We start from the raw sequence: 25,086 nt of genomic DNA, 5'->3' as shown, positions 1-25,086 counted from the left end.
TCCCTTCTGTTAGAGGATAATCTTCAATTTCAAAACTAACAAAAAAAAGGAAGTGTGTCATGGAGTCAAAGAACATGACCCTGACATGTACACACTGCTGTATTTAAGATGGATACAACAAGGACCTAATGTATATAGCACAGGGAGCTCTGCTCAATGTTACGTGGCAGCCTAGATGGGAGGGGAGTTTGGGGGAGAATGGATACCTGCATATGTATGGTTGAGTCTCTCTGCTGTGCACCTGAAACTATCATAACATCTCTAATTGGCTATACCCCAATATAAAATAGTAAGTTTTTAAAAACCCCGAAACACCAAGAACATGAGCCAAGCTAACTTTACTTTGAAACCTACTCTGTAACTTCCTAAGCAAGGACAGTGCACATGGATGGCCCTGATATTCTCTTTCCCTGGGTCCTAGAAATGGTTTTCCTCTAATGAAATGTTCTGACAAGTCATTCAATCTCCAGTGCTGACTCAGTTATAGCCTCTTACCATGATCAACAACTGTTAACTGGATTATAAAGCCAGAATGAGAGCTGAAAACCAAAAAACAGAGGTGTGGCAGGAGGATGGGAGCAGAATAATTTGGTCGTTTTCCCAGCAGAGGAAAGCCAGTTTAGGAAAGCCAAAATGAGTACTTCTGGAACAGGTATACAATATTGGAAAATAACAGAGAAGTTATTAAAGCTCGCAAGAGAATCTGGGGAGAGAACACTACTCATTTCAGCTCAGCAGGAGCCAGTTTGCATTATTATATTTTGCTCTATACTTAGCTTTGAAGAAAGCCACAAATTACAATGGTTAAATAGAGCTTTAGAAAATGGAAAATAGCAACATTGCAAGTACAGAACAGTACTGGGGTAGGACACCCTCCATACCATTCCCAAACTGGGCTGGATCTAGAGTATTCCTGAAATTCCTCCTTCCCTCAAGAAGTTTAGCCATGTGTCCTTTATGAATCTCCATTATTATAATATTGCTTATGTAATAAATACAGCTTTGTTTAGTTTTTAAACCAAAGGATAGAACAAAGGTTGGGAGAGAAAGAAAGTTGCTGGAGTACTTCGACCAGGCTGAGTACTTGGGGAAGATACTAACTTAATACATACCTGGATTGAGAAGGGAATGACGATGATCACATTTTTGAGCTCCTTGTACCTTTGAGACACAGCTCTATATCATGTTATATGTGTTAGCTAATTTATCCTCATGACAACCTTATGGAATTGATACCGTACCTAATCCATTTTATAGATGAGGAGACTGGAGCACGGAAAGGCTAAGTAACTTGCTCAAGGACATATAGCTGGGAAGTGGCAGAACCAGGATTCAGTCTGACCCCAAAGCTTGTGTTCTTATTTTTTAATTTATTTTATTATTATTATTATTATTTGCGGTACGCGGGCCTCTCACCGCTGTGGCCTCTCCCGTTGCGGAGCACAGGCTCCGGACGCGCAGGCTCAGCGGCCATGGCTCACGGGCCCAGCCGCTCCGCGGCACGTGGGATCCTCCCGGACCGGGGCACGAACCCGCGTCCCCCGCATCGGCAGGCGGACTCTCAACCACTGCGCCACCAGGGAAGCCCAAGCTTGTGTTCTTGATGACCACACTCAACAGACCATGTTAGGAACTGAATGTTTGTGTGCCCCCAATATTCATATGTGGACGTCCTAACTCCCCTATGTGATGGTATTTGAAGGTGGGATTTTTCGGAGGTATAGATGAGGTCATGAGGGTGGAGCCCCATGCTGAAATGACTGCCTTTATCAAAAGAGAAAGAGACACCAGACCTCCCTCTCTCCACCATGCGAGGACACAGTGAGGGGCGGTATGGTGAGAAAATAAATTTTCTTTTTAAATTCTTTTTTCTGGAGTTGCAGGGGCTGCATTCAGTGGCTTGCGGGATCTTTGTTCCCCGACCAGGGATCGAACCCGCACCCTTGTAGTGAAAGCACAGAGTCCTAACCACTGAGCCACCAGGGAACTCCTTAAATTTTTGTTGTTTAAGTCAGCCAGTCTCTGGTGCTGTGTCACAGGAGCCCACGGAGAGTAAGACCGCAAAGCTATTACAACCAAGCTGTTATCCACGGAGTCAAGGAATTGTAGGCAGGAGAGTTTCAGCGGAGACCCAGGGATTTACTTCAGGGGCTTCGCTGTGAGTACCTGGCTTCCCGCAGGAAGGGTCACAGAGAATCCCTTGGCCCAAGGGTGATGTAAGGTTGATCCAAGACCAGGAGTTAGACTTTTGTGGGAAACTGCGTAAACTAAAGCTCGGTACCTTCCCAGCTATCAGTGGTCACTTCATCCCTGAGTGAAGCTGCTGTTGTGAGCAAAATATTCAGTGACTTGGATCTGGACAGGGCTGTTGAAGAAAAAGGGGCGAGTCAGTGGAACTAAGAAAAAACCTTCCTCCTCTCATTCCTCCGAAGATGGTATGAATCAAGATTTGTGTGAAATACAAAGAAGTTACTATTTGAGGTGCCCTAGCATGTCCCTCTCAGCCTTTCATAGAATCCCAGTCCCAGGTGGTTTAGCTCTAACTCGCTTTGTTATTTTGCCACTAAGAATAGCAAAAAATTTTGTTCCTATAATATCCTTATGCATATATTCGCTATGTATGGGGAATTTTACTTCTATGAAATAGATTCTGAGAAATGGGGTATGTAAGAGGAAGACTATTTTTAATTTGAAAGATATTTTCAGGTTTGCTTTTAAATAGGCTCTAACAAATCACTTTCCACTGGTACTGTAGGGCACATTTGTCTTTCTTTCTTAAACATCCTTCCTAAGTTAATGGCTTTCTCCTCAGGGAGAAGCCAGATACTCACTTTCCCAACATCCCTTGTAGTTTGAATGCAGACATGTGACCTAGGCTCTGCCAATCAGACACCACAAAGACTTCACATTAGTGAGACAAAGATACAGGTCCTCATAGAATGCAATCGATATTTCCAGCTTCTAGACATAGCACTGGCAGTCATACCTCATTCTGGAAGCTTTGCTGCTCCAAGACAGAGATATCCTGTCAACCCCTCAGTAGCGGGAATTGGTTGATTTTCTCTTAAATGCACTCGCAGCTGTCAATCACACTGCCTCTACCCCAGTTGAGGCCACCATGATCTCTTGCTGGGACAGCAGCAGCAAACTTCCACCCAGTCTCCCAGTCCCCAGCATGATTAGAATCCATTTTCCACCCTGCAGCCTGAATGATCTTCCCCAAACTCAAATGTAATCATGTCATCCCCTTGCTTTTAAAACCTGCCATTTTCTCCCCTCTGCCCCAGGCTGACGTTTCTATTCCTTAGCCTGGTCCACAGGGTCCTCCAAGAGCTGATCAGGGATTCCCTCCCCAGGCATGCCTCTTTCTTCCCATGGAATTCCATACTCTAGTCATACAGAACACCTCTCAGGTTCACGATGGTCCCTTGCATTTTCTCACTTCTGGGCTTTTGCAAACACTGTGCCCTCTACTTTCTTCCCTTCTCTTTTGCCTACCTAACTTCTTCTTCTCCAGTTGTCAACTTACATGTCACATCTCTGCTGCCCGGGACTAGATTACGTGTCCCTTCTCTAGATTACCAGAGCACCTTATAGTTCTTATCGTATCTCTGTTTTCCACTAAGTTATATAAAGGTAGGGACAGTGCCCATTTTGCTCCCTTCTGCATATTCAGTGTCTAATACAGTGCCTGGCACATAGTGGGTAATAAATTCCAATCTGCTGGATTAATAAATAAACAGATGAGGCAGATAATACTATTATCATCATTCAGTCATAGGGTAACTGAGGTTTACAGAGCCTATTTTCATAAAGTTAGGCTAGTTAACAGTGGACCTGGGACCAGAACACAGATCTTCTGATACTTAATGTATTTTCAACTATCCCTCACTGCCCCTTTTAAATGCAAGGTATCACTCTCTTAAGCTTAATAAACATCATTATGATGCAGAAAACCCCTGTAAGGCAGGTATCTCAACCTTAGCACTACTGGCCTTTGGGGCCAGATAATTCTTTGTCGTGGGGCTGTCCTACACATTGGAAGATGTTTAGCAGTGTCCCTGGCCTCCACCTACTAGATGCTAGTAGTATCCCCCTCCTGATTGTCTCCAGACATTGCCAACTGTCCCGTGGGGGCCAAAATAGCCTTCAGATAAAAAAAAAAAAAAAAACAGTGTTCTAAGGATACCATGCACAATCTGTTAAATCTCTACAGCTTTGGGTTGAGAATATAAGTCCCAGCACAGACATTACCCCGCTCCCCCGTCCCGGCCGTGGAAAGACAGTAGTCAAGGGCAGATTCATGTCCAAACCTCGATCTTGCATCTTTTAAGCCACAGGTCACTGAGCCTCCGTTTTCTCCTATGTAAAACTGAGATCATAACACCCAAAATTGCAGGGAGGATTAGAGAGTAGGTACATAAAGAACTCAGTAAGTTACATTAATTTAACTAAACCACTGCTTTCTTTGGGCCAATAGCTAGTTGGTCAATTCATCCAAACATGCATAAAGAAAACATGACTAAAGAGAGGAGCTAGAAATTCAGGGTGAACTGGGATGGGTTTGATGGCAGAAGGCTTTTGCATTCTGGGAGGCCAAGAAAAACCCCAAGTTTCAGGAATGAAAACAAGTATGACATTTGAACAAGCTTATGGGCCTGCTGCCTGTTATTTATTCTCTCATAATTTCATGGTTTTATGGAGAAAACAAGTAAAAAAGTCATACTTAATGATATGTTACCATTTTTTAATATGATTAACACCCCAAATTGGACTGGTGGTGGACTTGGGGAGGCTGCAAGTTTCAAGATCTATCAGAAAGGGAAACAGGTGCTTAGCAGCTGCTCACATTCTCCCTCTCCTTTATGAATTTTAACGCATTTTTATTTAGTATTTGACATACTGTGTTTGTTTACAGATTCCTTCCATTTTGAATAGCAAGTCTAGAAAAAAATATTTTTCTTCTAAGCATCTACCATTTTTTGCTGACTTCCTACTTTGACACAACAATGCTGCTCCAGAAAATGCTTTTTAGGGAATTCCACAGGGTGTCACTGCCTGAGGGTTCAAAGGATTAAACTAAAGGGATGTAGCATTCCTGCCGGGAGCAGTAGCACTCAATCCTCTAACTCCACAGAACTTCCGCCCCCTCCCTCTCTCCCTCCCTCCTTCTCTCTCTTCTCCTGCCTGGGACTCCAGAATTGCTTACTCCCCTCTATTCCTAGTGAGATGCTCCAAAATGCAATCTTCTGCAACAGAGCTACATCCTCTTACTTAGGTCTAAGGATGTCTACCTCCTGAACCCTAAACTTGAAAATATAAGGAAATAATGTCCACCAAAAGCCATGCATTAAAATGTCCACTATTAATACTGGCCCAAACCTGGAAACATCCCAAGTGTCCATCGCAGTGGAATGGACGGACTGCAGTAAATCCACACAGTAGCACACTACAGAGCAATGAAAATGAACAGAGTGCAACTTCATGCAAAGACACCGATGAATCTACCATTAACTAAGGAGGGGAGGCACAAAAGAGTACGTGTGGTGCTCTTCAGTGATGTTAAAAAGCAGCAAGACTAATCTCTGCCATTAGAAGTCAGCCTAGTGAAAGTCAGGAAGGTGGTACCCGTGTCAGGCGTAGTGACAGGGCGGGTTTCTGGGGGCTGGTTACAAGAGTGTGTACACTTCGTGGAGAACAGTCTCTCTTTTGTTTTGAATTTTACTTTATTTATTTTTTTATACAGCCGGTTCTTAGTAGTTATTTATTTTATACATATTAGTGTATACATGTCAGTTCCAATCTCCCAATTCATCACAACACCAACACCACCCCGCCACTTTTCCCCCTTGGTGTCCGTGCGTTTGTTCTCTACATCTGTGTCTCTATTTCTACCCTGCAAACCAGTTAATCTGTACCATTTTTCTAGGTTCCGCCTATATGCGTTGATATACGATATTTGTCTTTCTCTTTCTGACTTACTTTACTCTGTATGACAGTCTCTAGATCCTTTTTATGGCTGAGTAATGTTCCATTGTATATATGTACCACACCTTCTTTATCCATTCGTCATCAGAAAATCTACAAACAACAAATGCTAGAGAGGGTGTGGAGAAAAGGGAAACCTCTTGCACTATTGGTGGGAATGTAAATTGATACAGCCACTATGGAGAAACAGTATGGAGGTTCCTTAAAAAACTAAAAATAGAATTACCATATGACCCAGCAATCTCACTACTGGGCATATACCCAGAGAAAACCATAATTCAAAAAGACACATGCACCCCAGTGTTCACTGCAGCACTATTTACAATAGCCAGGTCATGGAAGCAACCTAAATGCCCATCGACAGATGAATGGATAAAGAAAATGTGGTACATATATACAAAGAACAGTTTCTTAAAAAACTAAAAATAGAGCTACCATATGATCCAGCAATCCCACTCCTGCGCATATATCTGGAAAAGATGAAAACTCTAATTCGAAAAGATACATGCACCCCTATGTTCATAGCAGCATTACCTACAATAGCCAAGACATGGAAGCTACCTAAATGTCCATTGATGGATGAATGGATAAAGAAGATGTGGTACATATATACAATGGAATATTACTCAGCCATAAAAAGAATGAAATAATGCCATTTACAGCAACATGGATGGACCTAGAAATTATCATACTCAGTGAAGTAAGTTAGAGAAAGACAAATATCATATGATATCACTTATATGTGGAATCTTAAAAAATTATACAAATGAACTTATTTACAAAACAGAAACAGATTTTGAAAACAAATTTATGTTTACCAAAGGGGAAAAGTGTGTGGTGGGGGATAAATTAGGAGTTTGGGATTAACAGATACACACTACTATATATAAAACAGGGGCTTCCCTGGTGGCGCAGTGGTTGAGAATCCGCCTGCCCATGCAGGAGACACGGGTTCGTGCCCTGGTCCGGGAAGATCCCACATGCCGCGGAGCAACTAAGCCCGTAAGCCATGGCCGCTAGGCCTGCGCGTCCGGAGCCTGTGCTCCGCAATGGGAGAGGCCACAACAGTGAGAGGCCCGCATACCGCAAAAAAAAAAAAAAAAAAACAGATAAACAACAAGATCCTACTGTATAGCACAGGGAACTGTACTCAGTATGTTGTAGTAACCTATAATGGAAAAGAATACATACATACATATGTATGTATATATATGTAACTGAGTCACTTTGCTGTATACTTGAAATTAACACAACATTGTAAATTAACTATACTTCAATGAAAAAAAAGAGCATGTTCACTCTGTGAAAATTCACTGAGCTCTTCACTTACAACTTGTGCATTTTTCTGGATGTAGATTATACATAAACATTCACTCAAAAAATCAAACAAAAAATAAAGCGTTTAAAAAAAAAACCCAAAATTTCCAACATTTTTATTTCTTTGAAAATCCTCTTTCTTTCACTCTAGGCCTCTCTCTCATAAAAGGATATAGTCTCATAGCAAAATTATTTTAAGCTTTAATAACACTTTTCAGACACTAGAAGAAGAGCTGAAAGATATGAGTTCTAGTTTCCACTTAATTTTCCTATTGATTTCTGTGAACTGTGCATTAAGTACAGAATGGTACTGCCGCAAGACACCGCAGGGATCATCCAGTAAGTCTCCTCCAACACCTTCCTTCTCCATAATAGGGAAACTGAGGTCTAGAAAAATGAAGTGACTTACTCAGGGGCATGTGTTCTTTTTTTTTTTTTTTTTTTTTTTTTGCGGTACACGGGCCTCTCACTGCTGTGGCCTCTCCCGTCGCGGAGTGCAGGCTCCGGACGCGCAGGCGCAGCGGCCATGGTTCACGGGCCCAGCCGCTCCGCGGCATGTGGGATATTCCCGGACCGGGGCACGAACCCGCGTCCCCTTCATCGGCAGGCGGGCTCTCAACCACTGTGCCACCAGGGAAGCCCAGGGGCATGTGTTCTTTAGTAATAAAACGGCATGGAAAAAATTTTCATAATGAAAGTGGCAATGACAGTTTGTGGCCCAAAATCTTCCCTGATTTCTCCTTCTATTTAAGAATGAAAATATTACTGATAGGGAGAAGCAACTGGGTCATTATATAAATACAGAACTTTATTTAATTTGCTCAATTTAATAAGAGCTAATGCTCTCATTTGGTTATTGTGAAACAAAATTGCCTTTTAATTGGCACTTACAAGATAGTTTCTCTTTGAGACTTAAAAAAAAAAAGATAAAATAGGAGAGTGTAGGTTATGCTCCCATGACAAACAGCAACCAAATCTCGGTAGTTTGAAACAGCTCACGTTTATAATTATGCCATGTGTCTATCAAATGTCAGCAGGAGCTTTGTTCCACCTTTTCATGGTCCTCTGTCTGGGACTCAGGCTGAAAAGTAAGCCAGTGTCTGGATTGAGACTGGCTGTGGGGAGAGAGAATGTATAAAGGCACACACTGGCTTTTAAACCTTCTGTCTGGAAGTGACACACAACTTCCACATCCATCTCTGCATCAGAGCAAGTCTCCTGACCACTCCCAACCTCCCACTGCAGGGAACTACGTCCTATGGTGAGTCCGGAAGGAGGGAGAGCTGGAATATTTGGGAACAGCTCTAATAACTACCTCAAAAAGCAATTGAAATTGTCCCCCATGGGAGTCCCACATTTCCTCTTGAGTTTTACCGTAATCTCTGAGACCTATGCTATTTAAATATATGATGGAGTGACAATAGATACACTCTGCAGAAAGTAGAACATAGACATAAAAGGCAGCATTGGCAGGTGTAAAAAAAACTCTTTTAACTGTCATTGAAATGATTTTTATGAAAAGACACAAAGTGGTTTCATCTACCTTTCTGCAAATAATTTAGCGGCTGAATGATCAATACTCCTCTAAAGTGCCCAGGAACCATTCTGACCAGAGGCAACTAAATAAATGAATAGCCCTCCAGGGCTATAACATTAAACTTAAATGAAGGCAGCTTACATGGATGCAAACAAACGTGTCCCTTGTGGTCATTGTAAGCATTAAACATCAACTAGGGGAGAGTGCTTTTTTTTTTGCGGTACGCGGGCCTCTCACTGTTGTGGTCTCTCCCGTTGCGGAGCACAGGCTCCGGATGCGCAGGCCCAGCGGCCATGGCTCACGGGCCCAGCCGCTCCGCGGCACGTGGGATCCTCCCGGATCGGGGCACGAACCAGCGTCCCCTGCATCGGCAGGCGGACTCCCAACCACTGTGCCACCAGGGAAGCCGGGGAGAGTGCTTTTAATTAGAAAGGAGAAAAATTCATTTTGGGGGGGCTCTGATATCTAATGTTAATTTTTTAAAAAAAGAAAGAATTTGACAGGTAATAGTTTGTTTTGCATGACTTTCTCCTGTTTTTTTCTCTGCCCACAAACCTAACCATAAAGTCATCAGTACTGATAAGTTACTCACTCCTCAGCCTCTCTAAGCTCACTTTCCATGCTGAGTTTCAAGGGATATTGTCTTTGGTGAGTAGCAAATAAATATTGTATTAAAAAACATCTAGTTAAGACATGCATTTAAATGCACACTGGTCAAAAAGTAAAACTGGAATATAAGTAACAGTTTATTAAACACACACACAGGGCTTCCCTGGTGGCGCAGTGGTTGGGAGTCCGCCTGCCGATGCAGGGGACACGGGTTCGTGCCCTGGTCCGGGAAGATCCCACATGCCGCGGAGCAACTGGGCCCGTGAGCCATGGCCGCTGGGCCTGCGCGTCCGGAGCCTGTGCTCCGCAACGGGAGAGGCCACAACAGTGAGAGGCCCGCGTACCCCGCAAAAAAAAAAAAAAAAAAAAAAAACCACACACACACACAATTTGGCTAGTTAGCAGGTGCCAATGCATGGTTTTTCTCTGGAATTAAATATCCTGTTTATGCTATCACACTTCAAATGATGCCGAGTTCAAATACTTTCTTTACAACTTGAAAAAAATGTTAATACATATAATACATCCTTCTGGTACCTCTGTAGTAGGAATACTCTTGATGCTCTACAGTCATATTATTTGTTAGTTTCAATGTCCGAGTATCTGTGTGTATCACGGTATAAGACCATACACAGACTTACAGTTGCATCAAGGAATACAATTGATCTAGGTTAAAATGATCTTCCAATTTTTTAATTCTTAAAGAAAATTTTTTTGGTGAAATATTTTTTCAATGTGGAATATAAGAGTGAAAAAGTGATATTCAGATATGATTCTGGAATATTAAATAACATTTCAATGTTAACGGCTTCTAATAAAGATGTAAATTTTGAGGACCACACCAAGGGTATGGGCTCCTGGAACAGAGGTCCAGGAAGGGCAGAGAGTCAGGTGCAGACGGTAGTTTAGTGAGGCCAGGCCAAGGTGGGCCAGCGGATGGCGTGAAGAACAGCGGTGGTCAGGAGGGCAAGGAGAGGAGACAAAATGTGAGACAGGGTCTTGCCTGCTGGGTCAGAGGCAGTCCAGATACGTGAGAGCACTCCAGGGGACAAATTTCTCTGACACCCTCTGAAGGACTTCTATCTTTCCAACCTAAGGTCTCCTTGCTTGTTACGACCCCCAACAGAAGTTTAGTCTGGGACTGAACGTCAGCCTCATTCTTCTAAGAACTCTCTAGCTGGGGACGAAGGTCTTGCCTACTAGCCTGACTTAGGCCTCCAAGGGTGGTCTCCATATTCACATTTGTTACCTCAGTGCCCGAGCTTGGCACATACAGGTGCTTAAATATTTGTTGAATAAATGAATTTTGAATTTAAAAAACATGAGCAGGATGGAAAGTGGAGCAAACGGTGGTGGACACATTCTCTTCATCTGACGGTCCCTCTTCAATAACTCACTCATTCCTGGTCTAGCACCAGGGCCCTTATGAGAACATCCCTAGCAAACAAGGCACCTTTCAGAGTTTCAGACGTTTCATTCAATCCTTTGCCTGGGTTTCTTCCTTTGCTGGCATTTCAACCTTAGTTCTGATGAAATAACTTTCTAGGTCCAACATGGAGACAGTCCTGCCTGGGGTGCCACGCCAGCAAATGGAATCTCACGTAACTTTCGTGTCCCTATAAATGCTCCACTCAACTGGAAACGTAATATAAGCAGTCAGCCAATTCCCAAACACCAAGCCAACTCTGGGCCTTCTCACCCCAGACATCAACGGACTACGTGTTGGACTATGTGGTACAGCCAATCAGAGAGTTTCTGTTTTTCTCTTACTTGCTCTTTATTCTTTATCCCATAAAAGCTTCCTGCTTTCCACCTCATTTTGCAGTTCTACAAAAAAACACTGTCTGCTTCACGAAGTGTTAAATAAAGTTCGTTTCTATCACCTAAATCGTCTTCTTTAATCATTTTCAAACAGCTCTTACATAGGAACTCAAAGCCCCTTCGTTAACATTCATGCTACAAGGTAGTTAGATCAAAAATGTCAACACTCTCATGATACAGAAGGAAGACCAAAGGTACAAGTATAATTTCATGGGGAGGAAGTGTGGAAGAAGAAGATTAGTAACCTCTTAAATTACATTGATCTTACTGTTGACTAGTGAAGAGTGAGGTACCTAATTTTGTAAATGCCACAAGCAGCAGAAAAGCACCCATGTATAAATATATGGCCTTTCAAATAAATTTGACAATGAGTGCATTTTGCAAACGTAGTTAACTCTGGCCTCTCAGGGACAATACTCATCTTCAAACACCTAACTAAAATCTGGAGCAGATAAACACCTGAAGTTTGAAGCTGAACACCCTTAGGTTAATATTTTATATCACCAAGAAAATAATAACAAAAGGGACACTGATTTTTTAAAAACACTTTCAAATACTCCAAGCTTTAATGTATACTTTTTTCCAAAGCACACATTGAAGACATCACAAACTAACATTAATATCTTCCTGCATTTATAACTATCCTTGCAAATTTATTGTGAGAACACTAATTGGGAAGCAGTATTTTCAACATGTGTTTTATCATCTCTAGAAAAGCTTTTGTCCCCTTTGCTCTCTGGCCAACAGTGTACATCTTTATGTTCCTTCTGACTGGGTTAATAGTGGATACAAACATGGCATTTCTGGGATGGAGACATCAGACCAAACCAAACCAAACCAAATTCATGTTGCCCTTAAACTTCCAGTTTCAAAAGGATTCACCCAAGTTCTCAGCAGTTGTCCTTACTTTGGCTGTACATTAAAATAGTCTGTGAGGCTTTAACAAAAATACAGATAGTCAGACCCCAATGGAGACCATCTGTAATCTTTGGAGTGTGGAGCCCAGAACTATGCTTTATCAAAACTCCTATATGATTCTAATCCAGTGCTATGGTCTAAATATTTTATCCCCCCCAAATACATATGTTGAAATCCTAATGTCCAATGTGATGGTATTAGGAGGTGGGACCCTTGGGAGGTGAGTAGGTGAGAACACAAAGTTCTCATGGATGAAATTAATGCCCTTACAAGTGAGGCCCGAGACAGCTGCCCTGCCCTCTCCACCACATAAGTATACAAAGAGAAGTCTGCAACCTGGAAGAGAGTCCTCACCCAACCATGCTAGCACCTTCATCTTAGACTGCCAGCCTCCAGAACTGTGAGAAATAAATATCTGTTGTTTATAAGCCACCTGGTCTGTGGTATTTTGTTACAGCAGCCCGCACAGACTAAGCCATCCAGCTGGGGTTGAGAACCCATCAGGCTACAACCATAGGAACTGAGAAGCTGATCTGATAATGCCTCGTACATCTAACTTTCTGTATTTAGAAGGCCCAAACATCTGTTAGTCTGGAAGTAATAGTTTGATGATGTTCCTCAAAGTTCTCATTTTCTTATCACCTTCATAATTCTTACCACATTCATGGACCTATCCCGCGTCCTAGTCTTTAATTAAACTTTTTCTCTAAATTACATTTTATTTTTTTTTGAAGCTCCAAAAACATTTATTAAGTTAACTAAAGAAGTGTCATCAAAATCCACACTAATAGACAAGTTCTGTTGCAACTTAAAAGAGACTTTCCAAAGTCTTTAGTGGCAGTGGAATTTTGTACTGAACATCATTGAAGTAAGTAGTCCACTGGGCTGGACCTTTGTTTTAGGGGATCATTGACGGAACCCACCCACCTTGGCCAGGCACAATAATAACTGCTTGCACCTGTTGTCTCACAACAGGAGGTCCCAATATGGAACACGGTGTTGCCTCGGAAAACTAATTGGGAGAATTCGGGAAGGGTCAAAAGGAGGGAGGAGACACCAGCCCAACCTCCCAGAAACCCTCACCCTGGAATCCATCTTGGCTGAGAGATGCACAGGCGCCACCAGGACCGTGAGTCAGACCAAATATGGGCACAAGCAAGATGATTGGCCAGAGACAACCTGGACGCTCACCCCATTACCGTAAAACCTGAGACTGCGCGCCAGCAGTTCTCCAGGGTTCACTTACCTGACTGATCTCCCCTTGAGCACCTCTTTCCAATAAAGTCTTTTGCTTTGTCAGTACGTGTGTCTCCTCGGGCAATTCACTTCCAAGTGTTAAAGAGACCACTCTTGGGCCCTAGAAGCAGATCCCCCGCTTCTGGTAACATGTGGACTCTAATGTAAAGGTATTTTGCTATAACTGGATTTGACCGCTTCCATAGAAGAAGATCTAAATTTTAACGCAGAGTACTTTTGGGCTCTGTTCTTCATGGCCGTTAGCACTGCTCAACTTGTTCTCATCTTTCTGACTGAACCGTTCACACGGGCATCAAAGGTGAAATTCACGAGAGCAGAGGTGAGATATTGTTAGGCAAGTCTTCTGACGAGCCTCAAGCATTGCTTCAAAATCAGTATCGTCTGCCATTTTCTCTACACGCCTGGGCAGGCTTTTGGGTCCCTGCCGTACTCAGAAAGAGGAGGGCGGCCACTGGTTGTTGCTACTGTTAGGTCTCTAGGCCCCAGTCCGTGGAACCGCCCACTCCAAATTATGGGCTCTCAGAGCGGACAGGCCCCAGTGAATCTAAAAGAAACAATGGGATCAGAGGAGCCTGGACCGGAGTTCAAGACGGCAGCTTCGGCAGCTCAGGACACACCCCCGTGACAGCAGCAGCAAGCTCTCTGAAATGGCAGCGACCGCTTCCACGTACCCGCATTCACCGACACACACGGGGCCGCACAGAGCCCTCAGCACGGGGTCTCGCGAGAAGCTGCCTCCGCTTCTAGTCTGGAGCTGCCGAAACATCACGAGATCTAAGCATGGCCCGTTCTCGCGCGATGACTGCGAAACAGACATTCCCATCCCCCACTCAGAGAGGTACTTTTGACTCCACACTCCAGATAGGCATCCACATCTCCTAAATAACATTTTAAAACCGAATGATAATTAAAAGCAAATTTTTTTATTACAACTGTAAATAAGAAATCAGTAGTATTTGCCATCAGGAGAAGGCAATGGGGGAGAAAAAAGAAAAGCAGAAGCAAACACACTTGTATTATTCAAAGTAAGCCAGACACTGTTGTTTGCCTAAAGGTATCCAGACAGAGGTCTGCTCCCTGTTAACAAGAGATTGGAGAGTCTTGTTTAGTCACCTAGCACACTGACCCTTTGCCTCAGACCTAGGCTTAAGGCTTAGGGCTACTCTTGGCCATTAGGATTGTTCAGAAAAGGCCGTGTGAGCCAATTTGTGCTGATGAAACATGAGGAGGAAATTTCCTGGAGGCTTTTGGGAAAACAATTTTTTTTTCTCTCTTTTGAGAGACCCTGAAAGATAATGCATCTCTTCCTCTGGATGCTGACTGGGGCCAATGTTGAGTGCAAATGCCCTCCCTGGAGCAGCCTCAGCCATGGGAAGAGCTGCTGCTGCCCAAGAGTGAGGCCAGATACTAGAGGCCCCAGATCCAGCTCAGCAGACCAGCCAGGACTCCTCCCTCCTGCCCTCTAGGCTATTTCAGTCCTTGAGAACATCCTGAGTTGGGTTTTCTGTTTTTAGCAACCAATCACATCCTAATACAGGGAAAAGGGCAAGTGTTTAAAGATATACTAGCACCTGACAGAGACTTGAGGATTGGGAGAGAAACAGTAAAGGAGTAAGTAATATCGTATTGATTCAAGGTCATCTAATGGCATGTATATCCATCAAATAAGGTTATCTTAATGGCATACAACCCTCACTTGGGAAGTATTTGTCCTAGGTCGGGAGAGATGGCTTAACAGAAACAAAGCTTTAATAGGCTATGCTTGACTTACATTTACTTCTTGATAACTTTTCTCAATAAGAAAATACAAAGCGCACATTGCCAGCTGCACTTCAACTCCCATAGGAGTCTTTGAAAGTGTGGGCTGTGGATGGGGGAAGAATAACTTATCAAAATAGTGTCTGTGCCTCTGGCATTAAGCATGGAGCTCTCTGAGCATTTCCTAAGTCATATCCTTTAATATAATCATTTTATTTGGGGGAATCTAATCTTAAAAGTACAAAAAAACTATGCAGAAATATTTAAAATTTCTGTATATTTTATAATAATGAAGTGACCTAAATGCCCAGCAATAGGAGATTAGGTAAATTATAGTACATCAACTTGGTGGCATATTAGACTACTAATTACAGTGATGTCTCCACTAACAATACAATGGCATATAGCCACTTCTCTATTGAACTGGTCGGTGGAACATGCAGAAAGAAATATTGTACAGCATTTTTTAAACCTTTTGACCACAACCCAGAGTAAACAGTTAACTGAAAAAAAAAGAAAAAAAAAAAAAAATGCCCAGGGGCTTCCCTGGTGGCGCAGTGGTTGAGAGTCCGACTGCCGAAGCAGAGGACACGGGTTCGTGCCCCGGTCCGGGAAGATCCCACATGCCGCGGAGCGGCTGGGCCTGTGAGCCATGGCCGCTGCGCCTGCGCGTCCGGAGCCTGTGCTCCGCAACGGGAGAGGCCACAAAACTGAGAGGCCCGCGTACCGAAAAAAAAAAAAAAAAAAGCCCAATCTAAAAGTGGCTACTAGCTATGTTTTATTCGGGGACCTTACTGAGGACTGGAATTGGGGAGGCAGCCTCTCAGATAGCTCTGAGGAACTGTTCCAAAGAGGTAAGGGAGGAGCCGGTATATATAGGAGTTTTTTTTTGGTGGGGAGGGAGAACAGTAGTGGAACATCAAAAGATCACTGCTAATCACAAAACACAGACATCTCAAGTTAATGATTGTAATGCTTTTCTACCTATGGGAAGATGAAAGAGTCTGGCCTCATGGAAACTATTGCTTTGATATGCATCTTAACTGTCTAGGGTCAGTATCCTGTTTTTCCTCCATCCTGAGTCCTGAACTCCCGGCAGGGCGCACCCTGGTTGGCGGTAGTGACGTGGCTGATGGCTTGATGGCAGCCAACTTTTGTTGTTTACTGGACTGACAGGCAACCCTCTTTGTCCACATAGTTCATTTTGCCTCTTGACCCAGGACATCTTATACATACTTTTATTACTAACACAACGGCTGCAGGAAACAACGCTTGCCAATGCTGGGTGTCATGCATTTTGGTATTTTATATGAGCTTCCATTGGGTCTTTTCCAGTTCTAGTTAGACCCACCACATGGGTTTCATCACCAGTGACGGCTCGTGACCCTTCGCGGAATAAGCATGATCCCAAAGATGGAATAAGAACACATGACAAAAACGTATGTTTAGAAAACATGCTTGGGGAGAACGTGCCAAACTGTCAACAGGCTTGCAACTCCAAGGGATTTATTTATATTTTCCAATTTGTCTCTAATAAACTTTACTACTTTTTATAATAGAGATAATATTGCCATAGTAATTCTTAAGTTGTTCCCAAGGCTTCTCCTCTCCAAGCTAAGTAATCTCAGTTCCTTGCAATCCAATAAATTCACTTTATACCTCCTGATAAACTCCTGAGTCCAAAGACAGGCGTGGCAGCCAGAGCTACAGGCAGCTTGTGAGCCTGAGCTCCACCCTGAACAGCTCTGGGCTTTAGCACTTCCTGATTCAGTGCCCCACGTGACCACTGCTGAATTATGTACACTTTAATGAGGAGATTGATGTCACAGTTATCTGAATCCTTGACTTCTTTCCTTCCTTTCTTCTAACACAATTTTATTGAGTGCCTGTTATGTTCCAAATACTATTCTAAAGCTATATAAAAATATCTTTTTGTATTTTTCAGTTTTTCTATAATGAGCATGGATTTCTTCCATAGTTAGAAAAAAATACACATTGTTTTAAAAGAAGACCTTAAGACATAGCTCTTGCCTTCAAGGTGCCCACAGCCCAGGAAAGAAGCAGTCAGGTAAACAAATATGTCAGTATGGGACTTACCTCCATCCCTTACACACCTCCTGCTCCAGCCAGACAGTAGCTCGCCCGAGTAGCTTTTAATTATTAGGGGCAAAGGGGTTTGTCTTTCTCCTTGCCCGGGACACCGTGAAATTCATCTGACTCCCATCTCTGCCCCAGCTCCTTAAATCTCCATTTCCATTTGCTGGTTGAGAGAGAGAGAAAGAGCAAAAGTGGAGAGAAGAAAGAGAGAGAGGAGGGAGAGAAAGGCGTCTAGTCCAGCCAGAGCTGTTTGGACCTGAGGTGGATTGTACCTTGGCCGTAAACATCTGACTGAGGTTAGTGTTGGGGGAATCCTGTGGTGCTGGGAACACCTTGTAACTCTGCACCCTTCTGAGCTTGAACAGTGTAACACAGGCTAAGTGGTCCATCAGAGTTTATTTCCCTGGTTTTCCAAATGTGTCATGGATGGCCTGGCTGGTGACCTCTGGAGGAAAGAGACAGTGGCTCCATAATGGTCTGGCATCAATGACTGCAGCCAGATCTTTCTGGTTATTTTCAGGTGTTCTCAGTTAATGAGTAATGTTCTGAGGGTAGCTTCTTTTCAGGACATTAACTTCTGATTCTGGTATTTCCCCAAAGAGGTTCAAAGAAGTTCGCAGACAGCAAGCTGGCTAAGTCACTAGAGAAAACTGCATAATGCTCTTAAATCTATGCTCCAGTGGCCGCTGCTCCTGGAGAATAATTGATGTATCACCATCTTGTTGAAGGAAGTGTCTGTTTGTTTTCCAACATGGGCGGCCTGTCAAAATGTAATATAATGCCAGGGGCAACTCCAGTCAGTCAGGGATATTTTAACTCAGCAATTCCTTAACCTTTTGGACTCTTGCTGTAATCAGAAAAATTTCCCCTCAGCATATTCTTTTAATAATCCCTTGGACACAGTCGTGGCAGATTCTGACACGTCTAACCATCACAGACTCCCTGGCCTGAATGTTCACACAGCGTGTGTCCGCCTTCCAGGGCCACGGTTCTGCTGAACTGTGTTCTTTTGATATTTGTGGGGCTGCTCAGGGAAACAAGAGGTGTCCGGGAGGCTGGGAGGCAGGTTTCAGGGTTCTGGAAAACCTGGCGAAAAACATTTCTCTCCAGTGCCTCTTTTGTTTGCACCTCATGATAAATATTCCTTTGGCCGTGTCATAAACAGACTGCTGAAATGTCACCTTTTTAGAAGTGTGAGCGGCTTGTTGCAGAGGGCTGCTGGCAGTCAGGCAGACCAGGGGCAGCAGGTGCCTTGGCCTGAGTTGGCGATTTGACAACAAGCAGGCTGTTTGTCTGAAGAGTTGGGCAGGACTGGAAAATTTCAAGGTACCATCTTTCACGCAGACAGAAAAAACCAAACCAAACCAAACCAAAAAACCCTGTTGATCCTCTGTAAGTCAAACAGCGGTTTCTGTGTGCACTTCCGTCTCCATGAATGTCTCTCAGTCCTGTGTGTGAGAAGCATGGAGGACGGAGCAGCAAAGGTAGTCTTAGAACCTGGAACAGGAGGGCCCAGCTGGTCTAGAAAGGGGGTAACCCCACTCTCCGCCCCGTGCCTTGTCTCTCTTAGAAGCAATAAACAATAGCTCCTGGAATGAAGCAGACAGATAAAATTGGATATTTACCAACCCAAACAGCCTGTCTGTAGAGTGCAAATGAATTAGGTCATCTTGATAATACATTTGGGATCCCCAGAAGCTTAATATATTGTGAGGCAAAGGAGCATATTATTTGAATTCACGCTTGTTCAATTCATGCAGAAATTAGTTGTAACTGGGTTCAGGCCCATCTACCCCAGAGAGAAGACGGAGTCTGTCCTGCTTTGCTCATTAGCACACCATTGATGGAATTCCATCTGAATTCCAGAAATTCCCAAGAGACTCATAAAATATACCTTAGTTGCTACACAGGACACGTTGGAAAGTGGGAAAATAAGTCTTAATTTGTAAACTGAGGAAAAACACTGGATGCCTCAGGAAAGGAAAATGCCCAGGACTTCCTCAGCTAATGGGAGCTGGTCCTCCAGATAGACAGCCTGTTTCCATTCAGTGGCTCCCAAGGCCTTACGTTCAGCAGGCCCAGATTTTTCTCAGCTCAACGGAGCAATGCTTGTTGACAGACACACCTGCTTTACATTTGAATGGTTCCAATGCAGCAATTTTTCACTGGAAGCTTTTACAGATTATAGTCGCAACCCATTGCCTCCCATTGGTACTGAATGATTTAAGAGCCTTGCTGTCCCATACAGTGACCAGTGGCCACGTTAAGGACTTGAAATGTGACTAAGTCCCAGCTGCCATGTGCTGGAGGAATACGATACACACCGGGTTTCAAAGACTCAGGACACACCTGACAATGTTGCGTAACTCAATGATGTATTTTATCGATTACGTGTTGAAGTGATAATGTTTTGGAAAGAGTGAATTAAAGTATATTATTAAAATGAGTTTCACCTCTTTCTTTTAACCCTTTTTAATGAGGCTCATAAAAAATTTAAAGTCACTTAGGTGCATTATAATGGATAGCACAGTGTTAATGGTTTCAGTTCAAGTGTCAAGAGTCATCAGCTCCATTTCCCACACCCCGTCAAAAATCTTCTTTTGGTCTAATTTTGAAGTTCTTTTAGTGAAACACCAAGCTTTTTTTGTTGCCAGAATTAGTGACAACTTTCAAAATCCAGTGACTTTTAAAATGGGCAATGACTACTCAGTAGACTTGCACTAGGAAACCAGGAAAGAAACATTGGTCAGGGCTTCCCTGGTGGCGCAGTGGTTGAGAATCCGCCTGCCGATGCAGGGGACGCGGGTTCGTGCCCCGGTCCGGGAGGATCCCACGTGCCGCGGAGCGGCTGGGCCCGTGAGCCATGGCCGCTGAGCCTGCATGTCCAGAGCCTGTGCTCTGCCACAGGAGAGGCCACAGCAGTGAGAGGCCCACGTACCGCAAAAAAAAAAAAAAAAAAAAAAAGAAACATTGGTCAAAGGGACAGTCCCACAAAGATGTTTTCAGTCAAACATTACATTTTCTTCACCAACCTCTTTCCACTTCTCCACCTGCCATCACCCCAACAATGCACAAAATGGAGGTTTGTCTGAACCCCAATGCACAGGTCTGACACAAATAAATAATTGTCTAAGAGTTATACCAAAATTTTACATACCAATAGGGCTGGATTCCTTTCAGACATAAAATACTATGGGCAAAAGGAACACGGGAATTAGTAAAGAGACTCTAAAACTGGAGGCAATGGAAGGACATGATATCCATGAAATCCTGCAAGTATCCAGCCTTCACAGCCATCTCTCTCTGAGGAGATAGTGTCAGTACCTAAGAAAGGTCAGATTCCAAAATTTCTGCCTAGATAAATTCATTTTAATGCTCTTTACATGTTATCACTCCGTCAAGCTCAGAGGTACATGAGAAAGAGCCTATGAAGAAATTGAACCAGAAGGCTACTGTATCCAGGAACCAAGACACAGATTTGGGGAAAGTGAGGGATTAAGTTAAAGTCTGCTAACTGAAAAGTGAGACCTTGGAAGTTCCCAGACCTCTACTCCAGGAAGTCAAGGGAAGCTTATAAACACCACCAAGCTGGAGATCAGAGGATCTTCTCTGGAGAAACTGAACCACCACAGAATAAAGATATTCAGAAATTGACTTTTTAGGGTCGCTGTGAAAAAGCCAGATGGCCATACAATTGCCCCACAGTAAAGCCCACCAACCAACAAGCTCCATTCAAACACACAGTGTAGCTTAAGCTGAATTACAATATCCAAGGATGACAGCCTTTTAAGGAAAACCTCTGGTATGAAAGGGAAAAATCAAAATTAAATATGAAGCCAAAAGTTAGAGGAAAAAGAGATGATACAAAAAAACAGAATAAAACTTTAAATCCAGAAAGAGAGAATAGAAAACGAAAATACTGGAAAGGAAATTATATATTAAAAACTAATAATAATACAAGAAAACTTATCAGAACTGAAGGACATGAGTTTTCAGATTGTAAAGGTCTAAGGAATGAATGAAAAAGAGCTATGTATCAAAGCCCATCACAAAATTAAGGGCCTCCAATGCTAAACAGAGGCACTCTAAATCTTCCAGAGGGAAAGCATGTCGCATATAAGAATTGGAGGTCGGAATGACATCAGATGTCTCAACCACAGCATTTAAAAATAAAAGACAATAAAACAAGTCCAAAATTTTGATGGAAAATTATTTTCAACCTGGAATTCTATACTCACGCAAATTAGTGTCCTAATATGAGGATAAACTAAGGATATTTCAGACATGTTGTCTCAAAAATTTACTTTTGATGCTTCTCAGAAGCTACTAAAGGAAATGCTTCATTAGAATGAGAGAGTAAACCAAGGAAAGAAGAAGACATGGGGTCCAGGGAACAGGGGAACAGGGAGAGAAGAGAAAGAGAGAAGAGAGGATTCTGAAAGAACTATCCCTGGGAGGAAAATGGATTGGATGCACTATGTATCAAGTTTGACGAAGTGGGGCATTGTGCTGAGAAATGTCTTACAGAGCTATTTGAGGTGTGGGAAGACCCAGCTAGTAAACAAATGAAATGAACAAACAGAAAAAGAGACACTTAATAACTCCAGATAAAGCAAGTTTGTAAAGAAAAGTTGTGTGTGTGTACTATAATTGGGATTTACCTGCATCTAGTAGATAAGGGGGAAAAAGAATGAGGGCCCTGAGAGAGACAGAATCCCATTTATTATAACAATGTCTAAAATCATTATCCTTGATTCTGGGGAGGAGAATTAAGGGAGAAGGAAGCATGAGTAACTAGGCAGAAGGTGATGTCACTTGCTGAGACAGAGAGCAAAGGAAAATAAGCAGATATGGGGAATGGGGAAGCACTAGTTTGTCTGCTTAATTTTGGACATGTTGCATTTGAGGTGCTTATAGGTCATGCATGTGGAGATGTTGAGCAGGAAGGGATATACTGGATATATTGGTCTGGAGCTCAGAAGAGAGGACCAGGCTGAGGACATCTAACTGAAGGTGGTATGGGAATGTAGATGGTAAATGACACTGCTGATGTTACCTGGGGAGGGGATGTAAGGTGAGAAGAAAATAGGGTCTAGGAACAATTCCTGAAGTATGACGCAACATCAGGGTGAGAGAAGGGGAATGCATTTGGCAAAGGAGATTGGGAAGGGAGGTAGGAGATGTAGAGAGTGTGAGAGTGTGGCTTCCTGGAAGCCAGAAGACTTCCAGACCTAATATGAGGGTAGACCCCACTCCCCATAATATGTTCTTTTCTAGTTGTACTTTCCTTCCTGTACTATAATGAGATGAAAATTTATGCAATCGATTCATTTGTTCATTGAATAAATATTAAATGAGCACCTACTATGTGCCAAAACTGTTCTAGGGTGTAGATACTGCAGGTACAAAACAGACAAGGCCTGTGTTTTCATGTAGTTTATCTTCTAGGGGGGATTAACTGGTGGAGATAATAAGGAAGGAGGAGAGGAAGGTAGTGGTCAAGGGTGTGAAATGCTTCTAAGGAGTCAGGAACAATGAGGACTGAAGAGCAACCACAGGGTTTAACCACATGGAGCTGAGTTCATAGGGAACATTAGTGTGGGGGACAGAAACCAGACCACAAGGGCTAAGGAACAAATGATGAACCCATCAAGAGAGGAAACGTGGACACCTCCTGTGAGAAGGATGAGCAAGAAGTGTGGGAACAGAAGAGTGCCTGCATGTATCTTCTTACGGGGAGGACTTCAGTCAGGAGTGACTGGTACATGTTTAACAGACGACAGGCAGGATCCAGTTTTGAGAATAAGATTGAAAAAGTAGAAAAAAATAAGGGCAGGTCCTGAGTAACGTGAAATTTCTTAGAAAAGGGGTGGAGGGAGGGACCACAATGCAATTAGAGATTTGCCTTTGAAAGCAGAAGGGACTTCTTCCATCGTATTAGAGTGGCAGAGATGTGAGGAAACTGGTGAAATTCAAATAGCAGTGACAGAAAGAGTGTTTGGAGATGTGAAACGTGTGCATTTTTTATTCCCTGACCTTGAGGGAGGGGCATTCATTGTCTCAGGAGGAGCAAAAGAGGGAGAGAATGAGAAAGGCGGGTGAGGTCAACAAAGAGCATTCAAGCAAAGGCACTGGAAGGAGAGGAGGCTGAGGGCGGCGATGGGGTGCTTGAATGACTGATGTTAAAAGACTTGTGGGCAGGGATGGGTGAGCTTGAGTCTGGGGAAAGGTCACTGGAAATGAAGTTCAGGAAGTGCGTGGCCAAGGAACTGAATGATCCTGTTGGGTGATGCTGGCTCGCGTGGTCAGGAGGGTGGGAGGAGATGGAGTGGAGAGGAAGGCGGGGCCAAGGTCCTCAGTGCCAGAGCCTTTAGGGGACTGGCCTGGTTCCTGAGAAGTGAGACTCCACTCAGGGACTAAAAGGGGAAGAGGTGAATCCCTGAACAAAAATCTTGGCAGTCGGAAGAAGGTGTAATGCATCCTGGGAGGAAATCCCCAAATGTTGGCCCTGGATTATTGACTGTGGTCCTCAGTAGATGCTCTGTATGAGACCAGCCTGCCTCACAGGACCAGCCCTGGAGTTGGGCCCTGGGACTTGTTGTTCTCTTCTGCCTTAAAGCCCCACAGTTTACACTTACATGGTGCTTCACCATTTACCTAAAGCCAGAGGCCTGGGTGTTGTGTGTCAACAGTGGCTTCTGTCTTTAGACAAAAGCCACAGGTCTCAAGCAGTGTTTGGGGCAGGTCAGCCTTGGGTTCCCTTAAGCTGCAGGTAGAGGGACACAGCCCTTACATTGAGAACAGTGTTTCTGAATAGTGCTGTAGCTTATACTAGAATCACCTGGAGGCATGTGACAACAGGGATGGCTAGGTCCTGCACCCAGCATTTCTGTTACAGAGAGTCAGGGGTGGGGTAGGAGAATTTGCATGTGTAACAAGTTCCCAGATGCTGCTGCTGATCTGGGGACCATATTTTGAGAACCACTGGTGTTGAGCACTGTGTCTACATTCTGGCTGCACTTTGGAATCACCTGGGGAAATTAAAAAACTCCTGTGGTCTGGAGTGAGGCTTGAAAATCAGGAATTTTCAAAGTTCCCCAGATGATTACAAGGTACAGTGAGTGTTGAGAGCCCCCGGTTTAAGAGTATGGGCCCTGCCTGAGAAAAGCACATGGGACAATTGATTTCCTCCACTCTTCAAGCAGCCATAGATAATTACTTAAGCTATTTGGACATTCACTTTCCAAGAGATAGTTCATATAATGAACTACCACATGTGTGATTTATTTCCTTATTTGACTTTGTGATTTTTTTTTTTTTTCAGATCATCACAGAGTGTGCTTTTCTAGTGCAGAGGGGATTGTGATCATTGTTTATCTGATTAAAGATGAATCTGCAATTTAAAGGGACATTGGAAAATGTGGTCTGTTTCATTAATGGAAGTCACATGGCTCATTAAGTCCCACCAGTAAGTTTCCACTTGAAAACTGTGTAACTTCCTGGTCAGCCTTGCTGGGCTTTGTGTCCTTGAAAAACACATTTCACTCTAAGAATTTATAATTCGGAACCCACAGAACTTGCTTCTAGGTTGTCTGCTTTAAGGAGCTAATAGCAACCTGGACAAAAGTGCTATGCAGTGCTTTTTGCACTCAGGAGGTCATTTTTTTTTTCCTATTTCTCAGTTGATGTATACTTGGCTAATTAGCACTCTGCTGTTGACCAGTTATAGCTCCTTCTCTAGGGTCCATGATTCTGGAAGTTTAGAGTTGTGGCCAAGTTATAAT

General features: G+C 43.3%; 1 long non-coding RNA gene across 1 annotated transcript; it reads left to right on the top strand.

The window, feature by feature from the left end:
- Nucleotides 1-15,028: 15,028 nt before the first annotated feature.
- LOC136794309 (uncharacterized) lies at nucleotides 15,029-24,697 on the top strand. The gene is made up of 3 exons (XR_010840894.1): nucleotides 15,029-15,058; nucleotides 17,441-17,598; nucleotides 24,627-24,697. It is a non-coding gene; the product is annotated as an uncharacterized lncRNA (long non-coding RNA).
- Nucleotides 24,698-25,086: the final 389 nt, after the last annotated feature.

The sequence above is a fragment of the Kogia breviceps genome, chromosome 5 (genome assembly GCF_026419965.1).
Source record: "Kogia breviceps isolate mKogBre1 chromosome 5, mKogBre1 haplotype 1, whole genome shotgun sequence".
Classification (NCBI taxonomy): domain Eukaryota; kingdom Metazoa; phylum Chordata; class Mammalia; order Artiodactyla; family Physeteridae; genus Kogia; species Kogia breviceps.
Note: the sequence above shows the minus strand (reverse complement) of the source record. Positions and strands in the feature narration are given on the sequence as shown.